The 25,504-nt window shown below is 39.3% G+C and overlaps 37 non-coding genes across 37 annotated transcripts; all 37 read left to right on the top strand.

The window, feature by feature from the left end:
• Window positions 1-263: 263 nt before the first annotated feature.
• Window positions 264-334, top strand: Trnag-gcc (transfer RNA glycine (anticodon GCC)). The gene has a single exon. It is a non-coding gene; the product is annotated as a tRNA-Gly (tRNA).
• Window positions 335-820: 486 nt separating this feature from the next.
• Window positions 821-893, top strand: Trnae-uuc (transfer RNA glutamic acid (anticodon UUC)). The gene has a single exon. It is a non-coding gene; the product is annotated as a tRNA-Glu (tRNA).
• Window positions 894-1,246: 353 nt separating this feature from the next.
• Trnar-ucu (transfer RNA arginine (anticodon UCU)) lies at window positions 1,247-1,319 on the top strand. The gene has a single exon. It is a non-coding gene; the product is annotated as a tRNA-Arg (tRNA).
• Window positions 1,320-1,736: 417 nt separating this feature from the next.
• Trnag-gcc (transfer RNA glycine (anticodon GCC)) lies at window positions 1,737-1,807 on the top strand. The gene has a single exon. It is a non-coding gene; the product is annotated as a tRNA-Gly (tRNA).
• Window positions 1,808-2,779: 972 nt separating this feature from the next.
• Trnag-gcc (transfer RNA glycine (anticodon GCC)) lies at window positions 2,780-2,850 on the top strand. Its single transcript has one exon. It is a non-coding gene; the product is annotated as a tRNA-Gly (tRNA).
• A 1,144-nt stretch (window positions 2,851-3,994) lies between these two features.
• Window positions 3,995-4,067, top strand: Trnar-ucu (transfer RNA arginine (anticodon UCU)). The gene has a single exon. It is a non-coding gene; the product is annotated as a tRNA-Arg (tRNA).
• A 1,174-nt stretch (window positions 4,068-5,241) lies between these two features.
• Window positions 5,242-5,323, top strand: Trnas-uga (transfer RNA serine (anticodon UGA)). Its single transcript has one exon. It is a non-coding gene; the product is annotated as a tRNA-Ser (tRNA).
• Window positions 5,324-5,528: 205 nt separating this feature from the next.
• Window positions 5,529-5,599, top strand: Trnag-gcc (transfer RNA glycine (anticodon GCC)). The gene has a single exon. It is a non-coding gene; the product is annotated as a tRNA-Gly (tRNA).
• A 677-nt stretch (window positions 5,600-6,276) lies between these two features.
• Window positions 6,277-6,358, top strand: Trnas-uga (transfer RNA serine (anticodon UGA)). Its single transcript has one exon. It is a non-coding gene; the product is annotated as a tRNA-Ser (tRNA).
• Window positions 6,359-6,563: 205 nt separating this feature from the next.
• On the top strand, window positions 6,564-6,634 carry Trnag-gcc (transfer RNA glycine (anticodon GCC)). Its single transcript has one exon. It is a non-coding gene; the product is annotated as a tRNA-Gly (tRNA).
• A 1,789-nt stretch (window positions 6,635-8,423) lies between these two features.
• Trnas-uga (transfer RNA serine (anticodon UGA)) lies at window positions 8,424-8,505 on the top strand. The gene has a single exon. It is a non-coding gene; the product is annotated as a tRNA-Ser (tRNA).
• Window positions 8,506-8,710: 205 nt separating this feature from the next.
• Trnag-gcc (transfer RNA glycine (anticodon GCC)) lies at window positions 8,711-8,781 on the top strand. Its single transcript has one exon. It is a non-coding gene; the product is annotated as a tRNA-Gly (tRNA).
• Window positions 8,782-11,954: 3,173 nt separating this feature from the next.
• On the top strand, window positions 11,955-12,036 carry Trnas-uga (transfer RNA serine (anticodon UGA)). The gene has a single exon. It is a non-coding gene; the product is annotated as a tRNA-Ser (tRNA).
• Window positions 12,037-12,241: 205 nt separating this feature from the next.
• Window positions 12,242-12,312, top strand: Trnag-gcc (transfer RNA glycine (anticodon GCC)). Its single transcript has one exon. It is a non-coding gene; the product is annotated as a tRNA-Gly (tRNA).
• A 486-nt stretch (window positions 12,313-12,798) lies between these two features.
• Trnak-uuu (transfer RNA lysine (anticodon UUU)) lies at window positions 12,799-12,871 on the top strand. The gene has a single exon. It is a non-coding gene; the product is annotated as a tRNA-Lys (tRNA).
• A 415-nt stretch (window positions 12,872-13,286) lies between these two features.
• On the top strand, window positions 13,287-13,357 carry Trnag-gcc (transfer RNA glycine (anticodon GCC)). The gene has a single exon. It is a non-coding gene; the product is annotated as a tRNA-Gly (tRNA).
• Window positions 13,358-13,843: 486 nt separating this feature from the next.
• Window positions 13,844-13,916, top strand: Trnar-ucu (transfer RNA arginine (anticodon UCU)). Its single transcript has one exon. It is a non-coding gene; the product is annotated as a tRNA-Arg (tRNA).
• Window positions 13,917-14,269: 353 nt separating this feature from the next.
• Window positions 14,270-14,342, top strand: Trnar-ucu (transfer RNA arginine (anticodon UCU)). Its single transcript has one exon. It is a non-coding gene; the product is annotated as a tRNA-Arg (tRNA).
• Window positions 14,343-14,758: 416 nt separating this feature from the next.
• Trnag-gcc (transfer RNA glycine (anticodon GCC)) lies at window positions 14,759-14,829 on the top strand. Its single transcript has one exon. It is a non-coding gene; the product is annotated as a tRNA-Gly (tRNA).
• A 487-nt stretch (window positions 14,830-15,316) lies between these two features.
• On the top strand, window positions 15,317-15,389 carry Trnar-ucu (transfer RNA arginine (anticodon UCU)). The gene has a single exon. It is a non-coding gene; the product is annotated as a tRNA-Arg (tRNA).
• A 129-nt stretch (window positions 15,390-15,518) lies between these two features.
• Window positions 15,519-15,600, top strand: Trnas-uga (transfer RNA serine (anticodon UGA)). The gene has a single exon. It is a non-coding gene; the product is annotated as a tRNA-Ser (tRNA).
• A 204-nt stretch (window positions 15,601-15,804) lies between these two features.
• Trnag-gcc (transfer RNA glycine (anticodon GCC)) lies at window positions 15,805-15,875 on the top strand. Its single transcript has one exon. It is a non-coding gene; the product is annotated as a tRNA-Gly (tRNA).
• Window positions 15,876-16,563: 688 nt separating this feature from the next.
• Window positions 16,564-16,645, top strand: Trnas-uga (transfer RNA serine (anticodon UGA)). Its single transcript has one exon. It is a non-coding gene; the product is annotated as a tRNA-Ser (tRNA).
• A 142-nt stretch (window positions 16,646-16,787) lies between these two features.
• Trnar-ucu (transfer RNA arginine (anticodon UCU)) lies at window positions 16,788-16,860 on the top strand. The gene has a single exon. It is a non-coding gene; the product is annotated as a tRNA-Arg (tRNA).
• A 129-nt stretch (window positions 16,861-16,989) lies between these two features.
• On the top strand, window positions 16,990-17,071 carry Trnas-uga (transfer RNA serine (anticodon UGA)). The gene has a single exon. It is a non-coding gene; the product is annotated as a tRNA-Ser (tRNA).
• A 205-nt stretch (window positions 17,072-17,276) lies between these two features.
• Trnag-gcc (transfer RNA glycine (anticodon GCC)) lies at window positions 17,277-17,347 on the top strand. The gene has a single exon. It is a non-coding gene; the product is annotated as a tRNA-Gly (tRNA).
• Window positions 17,348-20,520: 3,173 nt separating this feature from the next.
• Window positions 20,521-20,602, top strand: Trnas-uga (transfer RNA serine (anticodon UGA)). Its single transcript has one exon. It is a non-coding gene; the product is annotated as a tRNA-Ser (tRNA).
• Window positions 20,603-20,807: 205 nt separating this feature from the next.
• Trnag-gcc (transfer RNA glycine (anticodon GCC)) lies at window positions 20,808-20,878 on the top strand. Its single transcript has one exon. It is a non-coding gene; the product is annotated as a tRNA-Gly (tRNA).
• Window positions 20,879-21,364: 486 nt separating this feature from the next.
• On the top strand, window positions 21,365-21,437 carry Trnak-uuu (transfer RNA lysine (anticodon UUU)). Its single transcript has one exon. It is a non-coding gene; the product is annotated as a tRNA-Lys (tRNA).
• A 415-nt stretch (window positions 21,438-21,852) lies between these two features.
• Window positions 21,853-21,923, top strand: Trnag-gcc (transfer RNA glycine (anticodon GCC)). The gene has a single exon. It is a non-coding gene; the product is annotated as a tRNA-Gly (tRNA).
• A 688-nt stretch (window positions 21,924-22,611) lies between these two features.
• Window positions 22,612-22,693, top strand: Trnas-uga (transfer RNA serine (anticodon UGA)). The gene has a single exon. It is a non-coding gene; the product is annotated as a tRNA-Ser (tRNA).
• A 205-nt stretch (window positions 22,694-22,898) lies between these two features.
• On the top strand, window positions 22,899-22,969 carry Trnag-gcc (transfer RNA glycine (anticodon GCC)). The gene has a single exon. It is a non-coding gene; the product is annotated as a tRNA-Gly (tRNA).
• Window positions 22,970-23,455: 486 nt separating this feature from the next.
• Window positions 23,456-23,528, top strand: Trnar-ucu (transfer RNA arginine (anticodon UCU)). Its single transcript has one exon. It is a non-coding gene; the product is annotated as a tRNA-Arg (tRNA).
• A 129-nt stretch (window positions 23,529-23,657) lies between these two features.
• Trnas-uga (transfer RNA serine (anticodon UGA)) lies at window positions 23,658-23,739 on the top strand. Its single transcript has one exon. It is a non-coding gene; the product is annotated as a tRNA-Ser (tRNA).
• Window positions 23,740-23,944: 205 nt separating this feature from the next.
• Window positions 23,945-24,015, top strand: Trnag-gcc (transfer RNA glycine (anticodon GCC)). Its single transcript has one exon. It is a non-coding gene; the product is annotated as a tRNA-Gly (tRNA).
• Window positions 24,016-24,927: 912 nt separating this feature from the next.
• On the top strand, window positions 24,928-25,000 carry Trnar-ucu (transfer RNA arginine (anticodon UCU)). Its single transcript has one exon. It is a non-coding gene; the product is annotated as a tRNA-Arg (tRNA).
• Window positions 25,001-25,416: 416 nt separating this feature from the next.
• Window positions 25,417-25,487, top strand: Trnag-gcc (transfer RNA glycine (anticodon GCC)). Its single transcript has one exon. It is a non-coding gene; the product is annotated as a tRNA-Gly (tRNA).
• The last annotated feature ends 17 nt before the right edge of the window (window positions 25,488-25,504 follow it).

Genomic DNA, 25,504 nt, shown 5'->3' with positions numbered 1-25,504 from the left:
GTTGGGCTTGAAATCCAATGGGATATTCCCGCGCAGGTTCGAACCCTTCTCGCAGCGTTTAATTTTATAAACATATGAACATTGAACCACAAATCACTAACGTAGTAACTGTGATGGCCGAGTTCTTAAGGCGTTGGACTTGAAATCCAGCGGGATATTCTCACGGAGGTTCGAATCCTGCTCGCAGGGTTTAATTTTGTTTTATTTTAAGGTAAAAATATTAAAATGCAGTCGAGAGTGAAAAGATAACCTACCGCGAACGAGCATTGGTGGTTCAGTGGTAGAATTCTCGCCTGCCACGCGGGAGGCCCGGGTTCGATTCCCGGCCAATGCAGCTCATAATATATTCAAGAATTTGATAATAATTCATGGTACGAAATATGGAAAATGTTCTGTTTTCTAATAAAAGTTACGAGACTTCGTGGAGCAATGGATAGCGCACTGGACTTCTAATCAAGAATACATTTTAAATTCTAATTAATACATCTTTCCCATCAATATCCGTTGCTTATGTATTTTTTAAAATTATGCTTATTTATTTTTCAAATTATTACTAAAAAGACAAAGTCTATGAACCACAAGTTACTAGCGGAGAAGCTGTGATGACCGAGTGATTAGGGCGTTGGACTAGAAATCCAGCGGGATATTCCCGCGCAGGTTCTTACCCTGCTCGCAGCGTTTAATCTTGTTTTATTAATATATGAACATCAAAATGCAATCGAAAGTGAAAAGATAACCTATTGCGCAACGAGCAATGGTGTTTCAGTGGTAGATTTCTCGCCTGCCACGCGGGAGATCGGGATTCGATTAAACCTAGCGAGTCTTCGTGGCGCAATGGATAGCGCGCTGGACTTTCAATCCAGAGGTTCCGGGTTCGAGTCCCGGGGAAGGTGGTGTTCATTTATGCGAATACATTTTAATTTCTAATTATTACATCTTTCCCGTCAATATCCGTTGCTTATGTATTTTTTAAATTTTACTAAAGAGATAAAATCTGTATACCAAAAGTTACTAAAGTAGAATCTGTGATGGCCGAGTGGTTAAGGCGTTGGACTTGAAATCCAATGGGATATTCTCGCGCAGGTTCGTACCCTGCTCGCAGCGTTTAATCTTGTTTTATTAACATATGAACATCAAAATGCAATCGAGAGTGAAAAGATAACCTATTGCGCAACGAGCATTGGTGTTTCAGTGGTAGATTCCTTGCCTGCCACGCGGGAGATCGGGATTCGATTAAACCTTGCGAGTCTTCGTGGCGCAATGGATAGCGCGCTGGACTTCTAATCCAGAGGTTCCTGGTTCGAGTCCCGGCGAAGATGGTGTTCATTTATGCGAATACATTTTTAAATTCTAATTAATACATCTTTCCCGTCAATATCCGTTGCTTATGTATTTTTTAAATTTTACTAAAGAGATAAAATCTGTATACCAAAAGTTACTAAAGTAGATGCTGTGATGGCCGAGTGGTTAAGGCGTTGGACTTGAAATCCAATGAGATATTCCCGAGCAGGTTCGAACCCTGCTCGCAGCGTTCAATTTTGTAAACATATGAACATTGAACCACAAATCACTAACGTAGTAACTGTGATGGCTGAGTTCTTAAGGCGTTGGACTTGAAATCCAGCGGGATATTCTCACGGAGGTTCGAGCCCTGCTCGCAGGGTTTAATTTTGTTTTATTTAAGGTAAAAACATTAAAATGCAGTCGAGAGTGAAAAGATAACCTACCGCGAACGAGCATTGGTGGTTCAGTGGTAGAATTCTCGCCTGCCACGCGGGAGGCCCGGGTTCGATTCCCGGCCAATGCAGCTCATAATATTTTCAAAAAATTTGATAATAATTCATGGTACGAAATATGGAAAAAGATCTGTTTTCTATTAAAAGTTGCGAGACTTCGTGGCGCAATGGATAGCGCACTGGACTCCTAATCCAGAATACATTTTAAATTCTAATTAATACATCTTTCCCATCAATATCCGTTGCTTATGTATTTTTTAAAATTATGCTTGTCTATTTTTCAAATTATTACTAAAGAGACAAAGTCTGTGAACCACAAGTTACTAGCGGAGAAGCTGTGATGACCGAGTGATTAAGGCGTTGGACTTGAAATCCAGCGGGATATTCCCGCGCAGGTTCGTACCCTGCTCGCAGCGTTTAATCTTGTTTTATTAACATATGAACATCAAAATGCAGTCGAGAGTGAAAAGATAACCTATTGCGCAACGAGCATTGGGGTTTCAGTGGTAGATTTCTCGCCTGCCCTCGCGGGAGATCGGGATTCGATTAAACCTTGCGAGTCTTCGTGGCCCAATGGATAGCGCGCTGGACTTCTAATCCAGAGGTTCCGGGTTCGAGTCACGGCGAAGGTGGTGTTCATTTATGCGAATACATTTTAAATTCTAATTAATACATCTTTCCCGCCAATATCCGTTGCTTATGTATTTTTTAAATTTTACCAAAGAGATAAAATCTGCATGCCAAAAGTTACTAAAGTAGAAGCTGTGATGGCCGAGTGGTTAAGGCGTTGGGCTTGAAGTCCAATGGGATATTCCCGCGCAGGTTCGAACCCTGCTCGCAGCGTTTAATTTTGTAATGAACATTGAACCACAAATCACTAACGTAGTAACTGTGATGGCCGAGTTCTTAAGGCGTTGGACTTGAAATCCAGCGGGATATTCTCACGGAGGTTCGAGTCCTGCTCGCAGGGTTTAATTTTGTTTTATTTAAGGTAAAAACATTAAAATGCAGTCGAGAGTGAAAAGATAACCTACCGCGAACGAGCATTGGTGGTTCAGTGGTAGAATTCTCGCCTGCCACGTGGGAGGCCCGGGTTCGATTCCCGGCCAATGCAGCTCATAATATATTCAAGAATTTATAATTCATGGTACGAAATATGGAAAATGTTCTGTTTTCTAATAAAAGTTACGAGACTTCGTGGAGCAATGGATAGCGCACTGGACTTTTAATCAAGAATACATTTTAAATTCTAATTAATACATCTTTCCCATCAATATACGTTGCTTATGTATTTTTTAAAATTATGCTTATCTATTTTTCAAATCATTACTAAAGAGACAAAGTCTGTGAACCACAAGTTACTAGCAGAGAAGCTGTGATGACCGAGTGATTAGGTCGTTGGACTAGAAATCCAGCGGGATATTCCCGCGCAGGTTCTTACCCTGCTCGCAGCGTTTAATCTTGTTTTATTAATATATTAACATCAAAATGCAATCGAGAGTGAAAAGATAACCTATTGCGCAACGAGCAATGGTGTTTAAAATTATGCTTATCTATTTTTCAAATCATTACTAAAGAGACAAAGTCTGTGAACCACAAGTTACTAGCAGAGAAGCTGTGATGACCGAGTGATTAGGTCGTTGGACTAGAAATCCAGCGGGATATTCCCGCGCAGGTTCTTACCCTGTTCGCAGCGTTTAATCTTGTTTTATTAATATATTAACATCAAAATGCAATCGAGAGTGAAAAGATAACCTATTGCGCAACGAGCAATGGTGTTTCAGTGGTAGATTTCTCGCCTGCCACCCGGGAGATCGGGATTCGATTAAACCTTGCGAGTGGCGCAATGGATAGCGCGCTGGACTTTTAATCCAGAGGTTCCGGGTTCGAGTCCCGGCGAAGATGGTGTTCATTTATGCGAATACATTTTAAATTCTAATTATTACATCTTTCCCGTCAATATCCGTTGCTTATGTATTTTTTAAATTTTACTAAAGAGATAAAATCTGTATACCAAAAGTTACTAAAGTAGAATCTGTGATGGCCGAGTGGTTAAGGCGTTGGACTTGAAATCCAATGGGATATTCTCGCGCAGGTTCGTACCCTGCTCGCAGCGTTTAATCTTGTTTTATTAACATATGAACATCAAAATGCAATCGAGAGTGAAAAGATAACCTATTGCGCAACGAGCATTGGTGTTTCAGTGGTAGATTCCTTGCCTGCCACGCGGGAGATCGGGATTCGATTAAACCTTGCGAGTCTTCGTGGCGCAATGGATAGCGCGCTGGACTTCTAATCCAGAGGTTCCTGGTTCGAGTCCCGGCGAAGATGGTGTTCATTTATGCGAATACATTTTAAATTCTAATTAATACATCTTTCCCGTCAATATCCGTTGCTTATGTATTTTTTAAATTTTACTAAAGAGATAAAATCTGTATACCAAAAGTTACTAAAGTAGATGCTGTGATGGCCGAGTGGTTAAGGCGTTGGACTTGAAATCCAATGGGATATTCCCGCTCAGGTTCGAACCCTGCTCGCAGCGTTTAATTTTCTAAACATATAAACATTGAACCACAAATCACTAACGTAGTAACTGTGATGGCCGAGTTCTTAAGGCGTTGGACTTGAAATCCAGCGGGATATTCTCACGGAGGTTCGAGCCCTGCTCGCAGGGTTTAATTTTGTTTTATTTAAGGTAAAACATTAAAATGCAGTCGAGAGTGAAAAGATAACCTTCCGCGAACGAGCATTGGTGGTTCAGTGGTGGAATTCTCGCCTGCCACGCGGGAGGCCCGGGTTTGATTCCCGGCCAATGCAACTCATAATATATTCAAGAATTTGATAATAATTCATGGTACGAAATATGGAAAATGTTCTGTTTTCTAATAAAAGTTGCGAGACTTCGTGGAGCAATGGATAGCGCACTGGACTTCTAATCAAGAATACATTTTAAATTCTAATTAATACATCTTTCCCATCAATATCCGTTGCTTATGTATTTTTTAAAATTATGCTTATTTATTTTTCAAATTATTACTAAAAAGACAAAGTCTATGAACCACAAGTTACTAGCGGAGAAGCTGTGATGACCGAGTGATTAGGGCGTTGGACTAGAAATCCAGCGGGATATTCCCGCGCAGGTTCTTACCCTGCTCGCAGCGTTTAATCTTGTTTTATTAATATATGAACATCAAAATGCAATCGAGAGTGAAAAGATAACCTATTGCGCAACGAGCAATGGTGTTTCAGTGGTAGATTTCTCGCCTGCCACGCGGGAGATCGGGATTCGATTAAACCTAGCGAGTCTTTGTGGCGCAATGGATAGCGCGCTGGACTTTTAATCCAGAGGTTCCGGGTTCGAGTCCCGGGGAAGGTGGTGTTCATTTATGCGAATACATTTTAATTTCTAATTATTACATCTTTCCGGTCAATATCCGTTGCTTATGTATTTTTTAAATTTTATTAAAGAGATAAAATCTGTATACCAAAAGTTACTAAAGTAGAAGCTGTGATGGCCGAGTGGTTAAGGCGTTGGACTTGAAATCCAATGGGATATTCCCGCGCAGGTTCGAACCCTGCTCGCAGCATTTAATTTTGTAAACATATGAACATTGAACCACAAATCACTAACGTAGTAACTGTGATAGCCGAGTTCTTAAGGCGTTGGACTTGAAATCCAGCGGGATATTCTCACGGAGGTTCGAGCCCTGCTCGCAGAGTTTAATTTTGTTTTATTTAAGGTAAAAACATTAAAATGCAGTCGAGAGTGAAAAGATAGACTACCGCGAACGAGCATTGGTGGTTCAGTGGTAGAATTCTCGCCTGCCACGCGGGAGGCCCGGGTTCGATTCCCGGCCAATGCAGCTCATAATATTTTCAAGAATTTGATAGTACGAAATATGGAAAAAGATCTGTTTCTATTAAAAGTTGCGAGACTTCGTGGCGCAATGGATAGCGCACTGGACTTCTAATCCAGAATACATTTTAAATTCTAATTATTACATCTTTCCCATCAATATCAGTTGCTTATGTATTTTTTAAAATTATGCTTGTCTATTTTTCAAATTATTACTAAAGAGACAAAGTCTGTGAACCACAAGTTACTAGCGGAGAAGCTGTGATGACCGAGTGATTAGGGCGTTGGACTAGAAATCCAGCGGGATATTCCCGCGCAGGTTCTTACCCTGCTCGCAGCGTTTAATCTTGTTTTATTAATATATTAACATCAAAATGCAATCGAGAGTGAAAAGATAACCTATTGCGCAACGAGCAATGGTGTTTCAGTGGTAAATTTCTCGCCAGCCACGCGGGAGATCGGGATTCGATTAAACCTTGCGAGTCTTCGTGGCGCAATGGATAGCGCGCTTGACTTTTAATCCAGAGGTTCCGGGTTCGAGTCCCGGCGAAGATGGTGTTCATTTATGCGAATACATTTTAAATTCTAATTATTACATCTTTCCCGTCAATATCCGTTGCTTATGTATTTTTTAAATTTTACTAAAGAGATAAAATCTGTTTACCAAAAGTTACTAAAGTAGAAGCTGTGATGGCCGAGTGGTTAAGGCGTTGGACTTGAAATCCAATGGGATATTCCCGCGCAGGTTCGAACCCTGCTCGCAGCGTTTAATTTTGTAAACATATGATCATTGAACCACAAATCACTAACGTAGTAACTGTGATAGCCGAGTTCTTAAGGCGTTGGACTTGAAATCCAGCGGGATATTCTCACGGAGGTTCGAGCCCTGCTCGCAGAGTTTAATTTTGTTTTATTTAAGGTAAAAACATTAAAATGCAGTCGAGAGTGAAAAGATAACCTACCGCAAACGAGCATTGGTGGTTCAGTGGTAGAATTCTCGCCTGCCACGCGGGAGGCCCGGGTTCGATTCCCGGCCAATGCAGCTCATAATATTTTCAAGAATTTGATAATAATTCATGGTACGAAATATGGAAAAAGATCTGTTTTCTATTAAAAGTTGCGAGACTTCGTGGCGCAATGGATAGCGCACTGGACTTCTTATCCAGAATACATTTTAAATTCTAATTAATACATCTTTCCCATCAATATCCGTTGCTTATGTATTTTTTAAAATTATGCTTGTCTATTTTTCAAATTATTACTAAAGAGACAAAGTCTGTGAACCACAAGTTACTAGCGGAGAAGCTGTGATGACCGAGTGATTAGGGCGTTGGACTAGAAATCCAGCGGGATATTCCCGCGCAGGTTCTTACCCTGCTCTCAGCGTTTAATCTTGTTTTATTAATATATTAACATCAAAATGCAATCGAGAGTGAAAAGATAACCTATTGCGCAACGAGCAATGGTGTTTCAGTGGTAGATTTCTCGCCTGCCACGCGGGAGATCGGGATTCGATTAAACCTTGCGAGTCTTCGTAGCGCAATGGATAGCGCGCTGGACTTTTAATCCAGAGGTTCTGCGTTCGAGTCCCGGCGAAGATGGTGTTCATTTATGCGAATACATTTTAAATTCTAATTATTACATCTTTCCCGTCAATATCCGTTGCTTATGTATTTTCTAAATTTTACTAAAGAGATAAAATCTGTATACCAAAAGTTACTAAAGTAGAATCTGTGATGGCCGACAGGGGTGGCCAATACCGAATAGTTTACTATTTCGAATACATTCGAAATTATTTTTTTCGAATATGAAATTTCGAATACTTCGAAAGTAAAATCCACTAAATGAAGCTTATCTAAATGTATGTAGGAATTTCCATACAATAAGCAATGAAATAACTGCTATCTACAAGTTACAACCTAGCTATATTACCAGGCATTTCATATTTGCAGATTATTGCAGTATATATTTTATATACCATGAGTCATGTTAACAGAATTAAATTAATACCGCAATAGTGGTATCGATGATGAATTTGAATATTTGCGCAACTCAAAATCATTTTAGTAAAACACCCATACTTTCAAATACCAACCATTATCCAAATTATTTGCCAAAAAGCGGGATAAAGTACGAGTTATTTTTCCGACTCGTGACACTTTTTTCGTGAGTACAAAAATATAAATTAAAAATTAGTTATATTCGGAACTTTACCACACATTTTGAGTCCGCAGATCGCCGTTGTATGTTTGAGTAATAATACTTTTTATTATTTCATAAATATGAAAATAGGAATCAAAAGCTATTTATAATCGGGTAGTTTACCACACATTCTAAGTCCACAGATCGCCGTTGTATTTTGTAAATACGAAAATAGGAATCAAAAACTAATATTAATCGCGAGTTTGCCACACAATTTATGTCCGCAGATTGCCGTGATATTGTGCCGAATATAATTAGTTTTTGATTCTTATTTTCGTACTTACGAAAAAATGTCACAAATCGGAAAAAAAATTTATACTTTATCCCGCTTTTTGGGAACTAATTTGGATAATGGTTGCCATTTTTTTGTATTTAAAAGTATGGACTTTTTACTAGGATGATTTTGTGCTGCGCAAAATATTCGAATCCATGACCGATACCACTATTTTAAATGCCTTACTGTGTTAATTTAATTCTATTATCATAATTCAAATGTTGGTAAATCGGGCAGTTTACCACACATTTTAAGGCCACAGATCGCCGTTGCATTTTGGAATTATAATAGTTTTATTATTTTGTAAATACGAATCCGAAATTAATTATAATTGGGCAGTTTACCACGAATACAAGCTGTGATGGCCGAGTGGTTAAGGCGTTGGACTTGAAATCCAATGGGATATTCCCGCGCAGGTTCGAACCCTGCTCGCAGCGTTTAATTTTGTAAACATATGATCATTGAACCACAAATCACTAACGTAGTAACTGTGATAGCCGAGTTCTTAAGGCGTTGGACTTGAAATCCAGCGGGATATTCTCACGGAGGTTCGAGCCCTGCTCGCAGAGTTTAATTTTGTTTTATTTAAGGTAAAAACATTAAAATGCAGTCGAGAGTGAAAAGATAACCTACCGCAAACGAGCATTGGTGGTTCAGTGGTAGAATTCTCGCCTGCCACGCGGGAGGCCCGGGTTCGATTCCCGGCCAATGCAGCTCATAATATTTTCAAGAATTTGATAATAATTCATGGTACGAAATATGGAAAAAGATCTGTTTTCTATTAAAAGTTGCGAGACTTCGTGGCGCAATGGATAGCGCACTGGACTTCTTATCCAGAATACATTTTAAATTCTAATTAATACATCTTTCCCATCAATATCCGTTGCTTATGTATTTTTTAAAATTATGCTTGTCTATTTTTCAAATTATTACTAAAGAGACAAAGTCTGTGAACCACAAGTTACTAGCGGAGAAGCTGTGATGACCGAGTGATTAGGGCGTTGGACTAGAAATCCAGCGGGATATTCCCGCGCAGGTTCTTACCCTGCTCGCAGCGTTTAATCTTGTTTTATTAATATATTAACATCAAAATGCAATCGAGAGTGAAAAGATAACCTATTGCGCAACGAGCAATGGTGTTTCAACGGTAGATTTCTCGCCTGCCACGCGGGAGATCGGGATTCGATTAAACCTTGCGAGTCTTCGTAGCGCAATGGATAGCGCGCTGGACTTTTAATCCAGAGGTTCTGCGTTCGAGTCCCGGCGAAGATGGTGTTCATTTATGCGAATACATTTTAAATTCTAATTATTACATCTTTCCCGTCAATATCCGTTGCTTATGTATTTTCTAAATTTTACTAAAGAGATAAAATCTGTATACCAAAAGTTACTAAAGTAGAATCTGTGATGGCCGACAGGGGTGGCCAATACCGAATAGTTTACTATTTCGAATACATTCGAAATTATTTTTTTCGAATATGAAATTTCGAATACTTCGAAAGTAAAATCCACTAAATGAAGCTTATCTAAATGTATGTAGGAATTTCCATACAATAAGCAATGAAATAACTGCTATCTACAAGTTACAACCTAGCTATATTACCAGGCATTTCATATTTGCAGATTATTGCAGTATATATTTTATATACCATGAGTCATGTTAACAGAATTAAATTAATACCGCAATAGTGGTATCGATGATGAATTTGAATATTTGCGCAACTCAAAATCATTTTAGTAAAACACCCATACTTTCAAATACCAACCATTATCCAAATTATTTGCCAAAAAGCGGGATAAAGTACGAGTTATTTTTCCGACTCGTGACACTTTTTTCGTGAGTACAAAAATATAAATTAAAAATTAGTTATATTCGGAACTTTACCACACATTTTGAGTCCGCAGATCGCCGTTGTATGTTTGAGTAATAATACTTTTTATTATTTCATAAATATGAAAATAGGAATCAAAAGCTATTTATAATCGGGTAGTTTACCACACATTCTAAGTCCACAGATCGCCGTTGTATTTTGTAAATACGAAAATAGGAATCAAAAACTAATATTAATCGCGAGTTTGCCACACAATTTATGTCCGCAGATTGCCGTGATATTGTGCCGAATATAATTAGTTTTTGATTCTTATTTTCGTACTTACGAAAAAATGTCACAAATCGGAAAAAGAATTTATACTTTATCCCGCTTTTTGGGAACTAATTTGGATAATGGTTGCCATTTTTTTGTATTTAAAAGTATGGACTTTTTACTAGGATGATTTTGTGCTGCGCAAAATATTCGAATCCATGACCGATACCACTATTTTAAATGCCTTACTGTGTTAATTTAATTCTATTATCATAATTCAAATGTTGGTGAATCGGGCAGTTTACCACACATTTTAAGGCCACAGATCGCCGTTGCATTTTGGAATTATAATAGTTTTATTATTTTGTAAATACGAATCCGAAATTAATTATAATTGTGCAGTTTACCACGGATTTCATGTCCACAAATACCCGTGGTATTTGGTATCAATACTTTCATTATTTTATCAATATGAAAATAGGAATAAATATTTTATAATATCGGTCAGTTTACCACACATTTTAAGTCTACAGATTGTCGATACAACCATGAGCTACGTTGAACAAACTTAAATTAATACGGCATGGCATTTTAAATGCTGGTACAAGTTATGGATTGGATTATTTTGCGCAACAAAAAATCATCCCTGTTGTTCAGTTATGCTGCTATGCGCTAATAATTTTATATGTTTAGAACCAGATCATGTTAGTTTGGTAGAATCATACTCACAGAATTAACTATTTTTAACAATTGAGCGGTAAATTTAGGTTGTAAAGCGGCAATCATTTTGGACAACCTATTAACCCGAATGTTGAAATAATTTTGGAATGTGATAAGTACTACACTGTACGTTCACGGGTTATTTCACAGCTGTGTTTTCTTGTCCCTGTCGTGTTCTGCTGAATCGGCAAAACGAAAGGGTCACAAATCACTTTATCTCGATGGCGTGTTTCTCTTTAAAGTAACGATAACCGGCCTGCGATTAAATATCATGATTGGCAGACCCTAAGACCCAGCAACTGATTACCCGGGAAATACAGTAAGTGTCAATTTTTCGACGTAATGGATTGAATTTGTATATTAAAAGCCTCGTAGACGAATGTCGGCAATGTACACCCACGCAAACGTGCAAATGTGTCGCAACACTATGCGACGTACGGTCGCACATAATATAAACAATCAAAGTGCCGATTCTATTCTGCCGACATCGTCATTACAATACGTGAGACAGCGTAAAAAGTCGTTTGAAGATTCCCGTAAAACGAAACACCACGTTTACGGCGAAAAGTGGCTACTATTCGGAATTATTCGAAAATCAGCCGAAAAGGTATTCGGATACTTTGATATTCGAATACATTCGAATATTCGATTCGTTTTGGACAACGCCCAAGTGATTAAGGCGTTGGACTTGAAATCCAATGGGATATTCCCGCGCAGGTTCGTACCCTGCTCGCAGCGTTTAATCTTGTTTTATTAACATATGAACATCAAAATGCAATCGAGAGTGAAGAGATAACCTATTGCGCAACGAGCATTGGGATTTCAGTGGTAGATTTCTCGCCTGCCACGCGGGAGATCGGGATTCGATTAAACCTTGCGAGTCTTCGTGGCCCAATGGATAGCGCGCTGGACTTCTAATCCAGAGGTTCCGGGTTCGAGTCACGGCGAAGATGGTGTTCATTTATGCGAATACATTTTAATTTCTAATTAATACATATTTCCCGCTAATATCCGTTGCTTATGTATTTTTTAAATTTTACCAAAGAGATAAAATCTGTATACCAAAAGTTACTAAAGTAGAAGCTGTGATGGCCGAGTGGTTGAGGCGTTGGACTTGAAATCCAATGGGATATTCCCGCGCAGGTTCGAACCCTGCTCGCAGCGTTTGATTTTGTAAACATATGAACATTGAACCACAAATCGCTAACGTAGTAACTGTGATGGCCGAGTTCTTAAGGCGTTGGACTTGAAATCCAGCGGGATATTCTCACGGAGGTTCGAGTCCTGCTCGCAGGGTTTAATTTTGTTTTATTTAAGGTAAAAACATTAAAATGCAGTCGAGAGTGAAAAGATAACCTACCGCGAACGAGCATTGGTGGTTCAGTGGTAGAATTCTCGCCTGCCACGCGGGAGGCCCGGGTTCGATTCCCGGCCAATGCAGCTCATAATATATTCAAGAGTTTGATAATAATTCATGGTACGAAATATGGAAAATGTTCTGTTTTCTAATAAAAGTTACTAGACTTCGTGGAGCAATAGATAGCGCACTGGACTTCTAATCAAGAATACATTTTAAATTCTAATTAATACATCTTTCCCATCAATATACGTTGCTTATGTATTTTTTAAAATTATGCTTATCTATTTTTCAAATTATTACTAAAGAGACAAAGTCTGTGAACCACAAGTTACTAGCGGAGAAGCTGTGATGACCGAGTGATTAGGTCGTTGGACTAGAAATCCAGCGGGATATTCCCGCGCAGGTTCTTACCCTGCTCGCAGCGTTTAATCTTGTTTTATTAATATATTAACATCAAAATGCAATCGAGAGTGAAAAGATAACCTATTGCGCAACGAGCAATGGTGTTTCTGTGGTAGATTTCTCGCCTGCCACTCGGGAGATCGGGATTCGATTAAACCTTGCGAGTCTTCGTGGCGCAATGGATAGCGCGCTGGACTTTTAATCCAGAGGTTCCGGGTTCGAGTCCCGGCGAAGATGGTGTTCATTTATGCGAATACATTTTAAATTCTAATTATTACATCTTTCCCGTCAATATCCGTTGCTTATGTATTTTTTAAATTTTACTAAAGAGATAAAATCTGTATACCAAAAGTTACTAAAGTAGATGCTGTGATGGCGAGTGGTTAAGGCGTTGGACTTGAAATCCAATGGGATATTCCCGCGCAGGTTCGAACCCTGCTCGCAGCGTTTAATTTTGTAAACATATGAACATTGAACCACAAATCACTAACGTAGTAACTGTGATGGTCGAGTTCTTAAGGCGTTGGACTTGAAATCCAGCAGGATATTCTCACGGAGGTTCGAGCCCTGCTCGCAGGGTTTAATTTTGTTTTATTTAAGGTAAAAACATTAAAATGCAGTCGAGAGTGAAAAGATAACCTACCGCGAACGAGCATTGGTGGTTCAGTGGTAGAATTCTCGCCTGCCACGCGGGAGGCCCGGGTTCGATTCCCGGCTAATGCAGCTCATAATATTTTCAAAAAATTTGATAATAATTCATGGTACGAAATATGGAAGAAGATCTGTTTTCTATTAAAAGTTGCGAGACTTCGTGGTGCAATGGATAGCGCACTGGACTTCTAATCCAGAATACATTTTAAATTCTAATTATACATCTTTCCCATCAATATCCGTTGCTTATGTATTTTTTAAATTTATGCTTATCTATTTTTTAAATTTTTACTAAAGAGACAAAGTCTGTGAACCACAAGTTACTAGCGGAGAAGCTGTGATGACCGAGTGATTAAGGCGTTGGACTTGAAATCCAATGGGATATTCCCGCGCAGGTTCGTACCCTGCTCGCAGCGTTTAATCTTGTTTTATTAACATATGAACATCAAAATGCAATCGAGAGTGAAAAGATAACCTATTGCGCAACGAGCATTGGTGTTTCAGTGGTAGATTCCTCGCCTGCCACGCGGGAGATCGGGAATTGATTATACCTTGCGAGTCTTCGTGGCGCAATGGATAGCGCGCTGGACTTCTAATCCAGAGGTTCCGGGTTCGAGTCCCGGCGAAGATGGTGTTCATTTATGCGAATACATTTTAAATTCTAATTATTACATCTTTCCCGTAAATATCCGTTGCTTATGTATTTTTTAAATTTTACTAAAGAGATAAAACCTGTATACCAAAAGTTACTAAAGTAGAATCTGTGATGGCCGAGTGGTTAAGGCGTTGGACTTGAAATCCAATGGGATATTCTCGCGCAGGTTCGTACCCTGCTCGCAGCGTTTAATCTTGTTTTATTAACATATGAACATCAAAATGCAATCGAGAGTGAAAAGATAACCTATTGCGCAACGAGCATTGGTGTTTCAGTGGTAGATTCCTTGCCTGCCACGCGGGAGATCGGGATTCGATTAAACCTTGCGAGTCTTCGTGGCGCAATGGATAGCGCGCTGGACTTCTAATCCAGAGGTTCCTGGTTCGAGTCCCGGCGAAGATGGTGTTCATTTATGCGAATACATTTTAAATTCTAATTAATACATCTTTCCCGTCAATATCCGTTGCTTATGTATTTTTTAAATTTTACTAAAGAGATAAAATCTGTATACCAAAAGTTACTAAAGTAGATGCTGTGATGGCCGAGTGGTTAAGGCGTTGGACTTGAAACCCAATGGGATATTCCCGCGCAGGTTCGAACCCTTGTCGCAGCGTTCAATTTTGTAAACATATGAACATTGAACCACAAATCACTAACGTAGTAACTGTGATGGCCGAGTTCTTAAGGCGTTGGACTTGAAATCCAGCGGGATATTCTCACGGAGGTTCGAGCCCTGCTCGCAGGGTTTAATTTTGTTTTATTTAAGGTAAAAACATTAAAATGCAGTCGAGAGTGAAAAGATAACCTACCGCAAACGAGCATTGGTGGTTCAGTGGTAGAATTCTCGCCTGCCACGCGGGAGGCCCGGGTTCGATTCCCGGCCAATGCAGCTCATAATATTTTCAAAAAATTTGATAATAATTCATGGTACGAAATATGGAAGAAGATCTGTTTTCTATTAAAAGTTGCGAGACTTCGTGGCGCAATGGATAGCGCACTGGACTTCTAATCCAGAATACATTTTAAATTCTAAATAATACATCTTTCCCATCAATATCCGTTGCTTATGTATTTTTTAAATTTATGCTTATCTATTTTTTAAATTATTACTAAAGAGACAAAGTCTGTGAACCACAAGTTACTAGCGGAGAAGCTGTAATGACCGAGTGATTAAGGCGTTGGACTTGAAATCCAATGGGATATTCCCGCGCAGGTTCGTACCCTGCTCGCAGCGTTTAATCTTGTTTTATTAACATATGAACATCAAAATGCAATCGAGAGTGAAAAGATAACCTATTGCGCAACGAGCATTGGTGTTTAAGTGGTAGATTCCTCGCCTGCCACGCGGGAGATCGGGAATTGATTAAACCTTGCGAGTCTTCGTGGCGCAATGGATAGCGCGCTGGACTTCTAATCCAGAGGTTCCGGGTTCGAGTCCCGGCAAAGATTGTGTTCATTTATGCGAATACATTTTAAATTCTAATTATGACATCTTTCCCATCAATATCCGTTGCTTATGTATTTTTTAAATTTTACTAAAGAGATAAAATCTGTATACCAAAAGTTACTGAAGTAGAAGCTGTGATGGCCGAGTGGTTAAGGCGTTGGACTTGAAATCCAATGGGATATTCCCGCGCAGGTTCGAACCCTGCTCGCAGCGTTTAATTTTCTAAACATATAAACATTGAACCACAAATCACTAACGTAGTAACTGTGATGGCCGAGTTCTTAAGGCGTTGGACTTGAAATCCAGCGGGATATTCTCACGGAGGTTCGAGCCCTGCTCGCAGGGTTTAATTTTGTTTTATTTAAGGTAAAACATTAAAATGCAGTCGAGAGTGAAAAGATAACCTTCCGCGAACGAGCATTGGTGGTTCAGTGGTAGAATTCTCGCCTGCCACGCGGGAGGCCCGGGTTTGATTCCCGGCCAATGCAACTCATAATATATTCTAGAATTTGATAATAATTCATGGTACGAAATATGGAAAATGTTCTGTTTTCTAATAAAAGTTGCGAGACTTCGTGGAGCAATGGATAGCGCACTGGACTTCTAATCAAGAATACATTTTAAATTCTAATTAATACATCTTTCCCATCAATATCCGTTGCTTATGTATTTTTTAAAATTATGCTTATTTATTTTTCAAATTATTACTAAAAAGACAAAGTCTATGAACCACAAGTTACTAGCGGAGAAGCTGTGATGACCGAGTGATTAGGGCGTTGGACTAGAAATCCAGCGGGATATTCCCGCGCAGGTTCTTACCCTGCTCGCAGCGTTTAATCTTGTTTTATTAATATATGAACATCAAAATGCAATCGAGAGTGAAAAGATAACCTATTGCGCAACGAGCAATGGTGTTTCAGTGGTAGATTTCTCGCCTGCCACGCGGGAGATCGGGATTCGATTAAACCTAGCGAGTCTTTGTGGCGCAATGGATAGCGCGCTGGACTTTTAATCCAGAGGTTCCGGGTTCGAGTCCCGGGGAAGGTGGTGTTCATTTATGCGAATACATTTTAATTTCTAATTATTACATCTTTCCGGTCAATATCCGTTGCTTATGTATTTTTTAAATTTTACTAAAGAGATAAAATCTGTATACCAAAAGTTACTAAAGTAGAAGCTGTGATGGCCGAGTGGTTAAGGCGTTGGACTTGAAATCCAATGGGATATTCCCGCGCAGGTTCGTACCCTGCTCGCAGCGTTTAATCTTGTTTTATTAACATATGAACATCAAAATGCAATCGAGAGTGAAAAGATAACCTATTGCGCAACGAGCATTGGTGTTTCAGTGGTAGATTTCTCGCCTGCCACGCGGGAGATCGGGATTCGATTAAACCTTGCGAGTCTTCGTGGCGCAATGGATAGCGCGCTGGACTTCTAATCCAGAGGTTCCGGGTTTGAGTCCCGGCGAAGATGGTGTTCATTTATGCGAATACATTTTAAATTCTAATTATTACATCTTTCCCGTCAATATCCGTTGCTTATGTATTTTTTAAATTTTACTAAAGAGATAAAATCTGTTTACCAAAAGTTACTAAAGTAGAAGCTGTGATGGCCGAGTGGTTAAGGCGTTGGACTTGAAATCCAATGGGATATTCCCGCGCAGTTTCGAACCCTGCTCGCAGCGTTTAATTTTGTAAACATATGATCATTGAACCACAAATCACTAACGTAGTAACTGTGATAGCCGAGTTCTTAAGGCGTTGGACTTGAAATCCAGCGGGATATTCTCACGGAGGTTCGAGCCCTGCTCGCAGAGTTTAATTTTGTTTTATTTAAGGTAAAAACATTAAAATGCAGTCGAGAGTGAAAAGATAACCTACCGCAAACGAGCATTGGTGGTTCAGTGGTAGAATTCTCGCCTGCCACGCGGGAGGCCCGGGTTCGATTCCCGGCCAATGCAGCTCATAATATTTTCAAGAATTTGATAATAATTCATGGTACGAAATATGGAAAAAGATCTGTTTTCTATTAAAAGTTGCGAGACTTCGTGGCGCAATGGATAGCGCACTGGACTTCTTATCCAGAATACATTTTAAATTCTAATTAATACATCTTTCCCATCAATATCCGTTGCTTATGTATTTTTTAAAATTATGCTTGTCTATTTTTCAAATTATTACTAAAGAGACAAAGTCTGTGAACCACAAGTTACTAGCGGAGAAGCTGTGATGACCGAGTGATTAGGGCGTTGGACTAGAAATCCAGCGGGATATTCCCGCGCAGGTTCTTACCCTGCTCGCAGCGTTTAATCTTGTTTTATTAATATATTAACATCAAAATGCAATCGAGAGTGAAAAGATAACCTATTGCGCAACGAGCAATGGTGTTTCAGTGGTAGATTTCTCGCCTGCCACGCGGGAGATCGGGATTCGATTAAACCTTGCGAGTCTTCGTAGCGCAATGGATAGCGCGCTGGACTTTTAATCCAGAGGTTCCGCGTTCGAGTCCCGGCGAAGATGGTGTTCATTTATGCGAATACATTTTAAATTCTAATTATTACATCTTTCCCGTCAATATCCGTTGCTTATGTATTTTCTAAATTTTACTAAAGAGATAAAATCTGTATACCAAAAGTTACTAAAGTAGAATCTGTGATGGCCGACAGGGGTGGCCAATACCGAATAGTTTACTATTTCGAATACATTCGAAATTATTTTTTTCGAATATGAAATTTCGAATACTTCGAAAGTAAAATCCACTAAATGAAGCTTATCTAAATGTATGTAGGAATTTCCATACAATAAGCAATGAAATAACTGCTATCTACAAGTTACAACCTAGCTATATTACCAGGCATTTCATATTTGCAGATTATTGCAGTATATATTTTATATACCATGAGTCATGTTAACAGAATTAAATTAATACCGCAATAGTGGTATCGATGATGAATTTGAATATTTGCGCAACTCAAAATCATTTTAGTAAAACACCCATACTTTCAAATACCAACCATTATCCAAATTATTTGCCAAAAAGCGGGATAAAGTACGAGTTATTTTTCCGACTCGTGACACTTTTTTCGTGAGTACAAAAATATAAATTAAAAATTAGTTATATTCGGAACTTTACCACACATTTTGAGTCCGCAGATCGCCGTTGTATGTTTGAGTAATAATACTTTTTATTATTTCATAAATATGAAAATAGGAATCAAAAGCTATTTATAATCGGGTAGTTTACCACACATTCTAAGTCCACAGATCGCCGTTGTATTTTGTAAATACGAAAATAGGAATCAAAAACTAATATTAATCGCGAGTTTGCCACACAATTTATGTCCGCAGATTGCCGTGATATTGTGCCGAATATAATTAGTTTTTGATTCTTATTTTCGTACTTACGAAAAAATGTCACAAATCGGAAAAAGAATTTATACTTTATCCCGCTTTTTGGGAACTAATTTGGATAATGGTTGCCATTTTTTTGTATTTAAAAGTATGGACTTTTTACTAGGATGATTTTGTGCTGCGCAAAATATTCGAATCCATGACCGATACCACTATTTTAAATGCCTTACTGTGTTAATTTAATTCTATTATCATAATTCAAATGTTGGTAAATCGGGCAGTTTACCACACATTTTAAGGCCACAGATCGCCGTTGCATTTTGGAATTATAATAGTTTTATTATTTTGTAAATACGAATCCGAAATTAATTATAATTGGGCAGTTTACCACGGATTTCATGTCCACAAATACCCGTGGTATTTGGTATCAATACTTTCATTATTTTATCAATATGAAAATAGGAATAAATATTTTATAATATCGGTCAGTTTACCACACATTTTAAGTCTACAGATTGTCGATACAACCATGAGCTACGTTGAACAAACTTAAATTAATACGGCATGGCATTTTAAATGCTGGTACAAGTTATGGATTGGATTATTTTGCGCAACAAAAAATCATCCCTGTTGTTCAGTTATGCTGCTATGCGCTAATAATTTTATATGTTTAGAACCAGATCATGTTAGTTTGGTAGAATCATACTCACAGAATTAACTATTTTTAACAATTGAGCGGTAAATTTAGGTTGTAAAGCGGCAATCATTTTGGACAACCTATTAACCCGAATGTTGAAATAATTTTGGAATGTGATAAGTTCTACACTGTACGTCCACGGGTTATTTCACAGCTGTGTTTTCTTGTCCCTGTCGTGTTCTGCTGAATCGGCAAAACGAAAGGGTCACAAATCACTTTATCTCGATGGCGTGTTTCTCTTTAAAGTAACGATAACCGGCCTGCGATTAAATATCATGATTGGCAGACCCTAAGACCCAGCAACTGATTACCCGGGAAATACGGTAAGTGTCAATTTTTCGACGTAATGGATTGAATTTGTATATTAAAAGCCTCGTAGACGAATGTCGGCAATGTACACCCACGCAAACGTGCAAATGTGTCGCAACACTATGCGACGTACGGTCGCACATAATATAAACAATCAAAGTGCCGATTCTATTCTGCCGACATCGTCATTACAATACGTGAGACAGCGTAAAAAGTCGTTTGAAGATTCCCGTAAAACGAAACACCACGTTTACGGCGAAAAGTGGCTACTATTCGGAATTATTCGAAAATCAGCCGAAAAGGTATTCGAATACTTTGATATTCGAATACATTCGAATATTCGATTCGTTTTGGACAACGCCCAAGTGATTAAGGCGTTGGACTTGAAATCCAATGGGATATTCCCGCGCAGGTTCGTACCCTGCTCGCAGTGTTTAATCTTGTTTTATTAACATATGAACATCAAAATGCAATCGAGAGTGAAAAGATAACCTATTGCGCAACGAGCATTGGGATTTCAGTGGTAGATTTCTCGCCTGCCACGCGGGAGATCGGGATTCGATTAAACCTTGCGAGTCTTCGTGGCCCAATGGATAGCGCGCTGGACTTCTAATCCAGAGGTTCCGGGTTCGAGTCACGGCGAAGATGGTGTTCATTTATGCGAATACATTTTAATTTCTAATTAATACATATTTCCCGCTAATATCCGTTGCTTATGTATTTTTTAAATTTTACCAAAGAGATAAAATCTGTATACCAAAAGTTACTAAAGTAGAAGCTGTGATGGCCGAGTGGTTGAGGCGTTGGACTTGAAATCCAATGGGATATTCCCGCGCAGGTTCGAACCCTGCTCGCAGCGTTTGATTTTGTAAACATATGAACATTGAACCACAAATCGCTAACGTAGTAACTGTGATGGCCGAGTTCTTAAGGCGTTGGACTTGAAATCCAGCGGGATATTCTCACGGAGGTTCGAGTCCTGCTCGCAGGGTTTAATTTTGTTTTATTTAAGGTAAAAACATTAAAATGCAGTCGAGAGTGAAAAGATAACCTACCGCGAACGAGCATTGGTGGTTCAGTGGTAGAATTCTCGCCTGCCACGCGGGAGGCCCGGGTTCGATTCCCGGCCAATGCAGCTCATAATATATTCAAGAGTTTGATAATAATTCATGGTACGAAATATGGAAAATGTTCTGTTTTCTAATTAAAGTTACGAGACTTCGTGGAGCAATAGATAGCGCACTGGACTTCTAATCAAGAATACATTTTAAATTCTAATTAATACATCTTTCCCATCAATATACGTTGCTTATGTATTTTTTAAAATTATGCTTATCTATTTTTCAAATTATTACTAAAGAGACAAAGTCTGTGAACCACAAGTTACTAGCGGAGAAGCTGTGATGACCGAGTGATTAGGTCGTTGGACTAGAAATCCAGCGGGATATTCCCGCGCAGGTTCTTACCCTGCTCGCAGCGTTTAATCTTGTTTTATTAATATATTAACATCAAAATGCAATCGAGAGTGAAAAGATAACCTATTGCGCAACGAGCAATGGTGTTTCTGTGGTAGATTTCTCGCCTGCCACTCGGGAGATCGGGATTCGATTAAACCTTGCGAGTCTTCGTGGCGCAATGGATAGCGCGCTGGACTTTTAATCCAGAGGTTCCGGGTTCGAGTCCCGGCGAAGATGGTGTTCATTTATGCGAATACATTTTAAATTCTAATTATTACATCTTTCCCGTCAATATCCGTTGCTTATGTATTTTTTAAATTTTACTAAAGAGATAAAATCTGTATACCAAAAGTTACTAAAGTAGATGCTGTGATGGCGAGTGGTTAAGGCGTTGGACTTGAAATCCAATGGGAAATTCCCGCGCAGGTTCGAACCCTGCTCGCAGCGTTTAATTTTGTAAACATATGAACATTGAACCACAAATCACTAACGTAGTAACTGTGATGGCCGAGTTCTTAAGGCGTTGGACTTGAAATCCAGCGGGATATTCTCACGGAGGTTCGAGCCCTGCTCGCAGGGTTTAATTTTGTTTTATTTAAGGTAAAAACATTAAAATGCAGTCGAGAGTGAAAAGATAACCTACCGCGAACGAGCATTGGTGGTTCAGTGGTAGAATTCTCGCCTGCCACGCGGGAGGCCCGGGTTCGATTCCCGGCCAATGCAGCTCATAATATTCTCAAGAATTTGATAATAATTCATGGTACGAAATATGGAAAAATATCTGTTTTCTATTAAAAGTTGCGAGACTTCGTGGAGCAATGGATAGCGCACTGGACTTCTAATCCAGAATACATTTTAAATTCTAATTAATACATCTTTCCCATCAATATCCGTTGCTTATGTATTTTTTAAAATTATGCTTGTCTATTTTTCAAATTATTACTAAAGAGACAAAGTCTGTGAACCACAAGTTACTAGAGGAGAAGCTGTGATGACCGAGTGATTAAGGCGTTGGACTTGAAATCCAGCGGGATATTCCCGCGCAGGTTCGTACCCTGCTCGCAGCGTTTAATCTTGTTTTATCAACATATGAACATCAAAATGCAATCGAGAGTGAAAAGATAACCTATTGCGCAACGAGCATTGGGGTTCCAGTGGTAGATTTCTCGCCTGCCACGCGGGAGATCGGGATTCGATTAAACCTTGCGAGTCTTCGTGGGCCAATGGATAGCGCGCTGGACTTCTAATCCAGAGGTTCCGGGTTCGAGTCACGGCGAAGATGGTGTTCATTTATGCGAATACACTTTAAATTCTAATTAATACATCTTTCCCGCCAATATCCGTTGCTTATGTATTTTTAAAATTGTACCAAAGAGATAAAATCTGTATACCAAAAGTTACTAAAGTAGAAGCTGTGATGGCCGAGTGGTTAAGGCGTTGGACTTGAAATCCAATGGGATATTCCCGCGCAGGTTCGAACCCTGCTCGCAGCGTTTAATTTTGTAAACATATGAACATTGAACCACAAATCACTAACGTAGTAACTGTGATGGCCGAGTTCTTAAGGCGTTGGACTTGAAATCCAGCGGGATATTCTCACGGAGGATCGAATCCTGCTCGCAGGGTTTAATTTTGTTTTATTTAAGGTAAAAACATTAAAATGCAGTCGAGAGTGAAAAGATAACCTACCGCGAACGAGCTTTGGTGGTTCAGTGGTAGAATTCTCGCCTGCCACGCGGGAGGCCCGGGTTCGATTCCCGGCCAATGCAGCTCATAATATATTCAAGAATTTGATAATAATTCATGGTACGAAATATGGAAAATGTTCTGTTTTCTAATAAAAGTTACGAGACTTCGTGGAGCAATGGATAGCGCACTGGACTTGTAATCAAGAATACATTTTAAATTCTAATTAATACATCTTTCCCATCAATATACGTTGCTTATGTATTTTTTAAAATTATGCTTATCTATTTTTCAAATTATTACTAAAGAGACAAAGTCTGTGAACCACAAGTTACTAGCAGAGAAGCTGTGATGACCGAGTGATTAGGTCGTTGGACTAGAAATCCAGCGGGATATTCCCGCGCAGGTTCTTACCCTGCTCGCAGCGTTTAATCTTGTTTTATTGATATATTAACATCAAAATGCAATCGACAGTGAAAAGATAACCTATTGCGCAACGAGCATTGGTGTTTCAGTGGTAGATTCCTTGCCTGCCACGCGGGAGATCGGGATTCGATTAAACCTTGCGAGTCTTCGTGGCGCAATGGATAGCGCGCTGGACTTCTAATCCAGAGGTTCCGGGTTCGAGTCACGGCGAAGATGGTGTTCATTTATGCGAATACATTTTAAATTCTAATTAATACATCTTTCCCGCCAATATCCATTGCTTATGTATTTTTTAAATTTTACTAAAGAGATTAAATCTGTATAACAAAAGTTACTGAAGTAGAAGCTGTGATGGCCGAGTGGTTAAGGCGTTGGACTTGAAATCCAATGGGATATTCCCGCGCAGGTTCGAACCCTGCTCGCAGCGTTTAATTTTGTAAACATATGAACATTGAACCACAAATCACTAACGTAGTAATTGTGATGGCCGAGTTCTTAAGGCGTTGGACTTGAAATCCAGCGGGATATTCTCACGGAGGTTCGAGCCCTGCTCGCAGGGTTTAATTTTGTTTTATTTAAGGTAAAAACATTAAAATGCAGTCCAGAGTGAAAAGATAACCTACCGCGAACGAGCATTGGTGATTCAGTGGTAGAATTCTCGCCTGCCACGCGGGAGGCCCGGGTTCGATTCCCGGCCAATGCAGCTCATAATATTTTCAAGAATTTGATAATAATTCATGGTACGAAATATGGAAAAAGATCTGTTTTCTATTAAAAGTTGCGAGACTTCGTGGCGCAATGAATAGCGCACTGGACTTCTAATCCAGAATACATTTTAAATTCTAATTAATACATCTTTCCCATCAATATTTGTTGCTTATGTATTTTTTAAAATTATGCTTGTCTATTTTTCAAATTATTACTAAAGAGACAAAGTCTGTGAACCACAAGTTACTAGCGGAGAAGCTGTGATGACTGAGTGATTAAGGCGTTGGACTTGAAATCCAGCGGGATATTCCCGCGCAGGTTCGTACCCTGCTCGCAGCGTTTAATCTTGTTTTATTAACATATGAACATCAAAATGCAATCGAGAGTGAAAAGATAACCTATTGCGCAACGAGCATTGGGGTTTCAGTGGTAGATTTCTCGCCTGCCACGCGGGAGATCGGGATTCGATTAAACCTTGCGAGTCTTCGTGGCCCAATGGATAGCGCGCTGGACTTTTAATCCAGAGTTTCCGGGTTCGAGTCCCGGCTAAGATGGTGTTCATTTATGCGAATACATTTTAAATTCTAATTATTACATCTTTCCCGTCAATATCCGTTGCTTATGTATTTTTTAAATTTTACTAAAGAGATAAAATCTGTATACCAAAAGTTACTAAAGTAGAATCTGTGATGACCGAGTGATTAAGGCGTTGGACTTGAAATCCAGCGGGATATTCCCGCGCAGGTTCGTACCCTGCTCGCAGCGTTTAATCTTGTTTTATTAACATATGAACATCAAAATGCAATCGAGAGTGAAAAGATAACCTATTGCGCAACGAGCATTGGTGTTTCAGTGGTAGATTCCTTGCCTGCCACGCGGGAGATCGGGATTCGATTAAACCTTGCGAGTCTTCGTGGCGCAATGGATAGCGCGCTGGACTTCTAATCCAGAGGTTCCGGGTTCGAGTCACGGCGAAGATGGTGTTCATTTATGCGAATACATTTTAAATTCTAATTAATACATCTTTCCCGCCAATATCCATTGCTTATGTATTTTTTAAATTTTACCAAAGAGATAAAATCTGTATACCAAAAGTTACTAAAGTAGAAGCTGTGATGGCCGAGTGGTTAAGGCGTTGGACTTGAAATCCAATGCGATATTCCCGCGCAGGTTCTAACCCTGCTCGCAGCGTTTAATTTTGTAAACATATGAACATTGAACCACAAATCACTAACGTAGTAACTGTGATGGCCGAGTTCTTAAGGCGTTGGACTTGAAATCCAGCGGGATATTCTCACGGAGGTTCGAGCCCTGCTCGCAGGGTTTAATTTTGTTTTATTTAAGGTAAAAACATTAAAATGCAGTCGAGAGTGAAAAGATAACCTACCGCGAACGAGCATTGGTGGTTCAGTGGTAGAATTCTCGCCTGCCACGCGGGAGGCCCGGGTTCGATTCCCGGCCAATGCAGCTCATAATATTTTCAA

Source organism: Styela clava, chromosome 3 (assembly GCF_964204865.1).
Source record: "Styela clava chromosome 3, kaStyClav1.hap1.2, whole genome shotgun sequence".
NCBI lineage: Eukaryota > Metazoa > Chordata > Ascidiacea > Stolidobranchia > Styelidae > Styela > Styela clava.
This window is presented reverse-complemented; position numbering and strand designations above follow the sequence as displayed.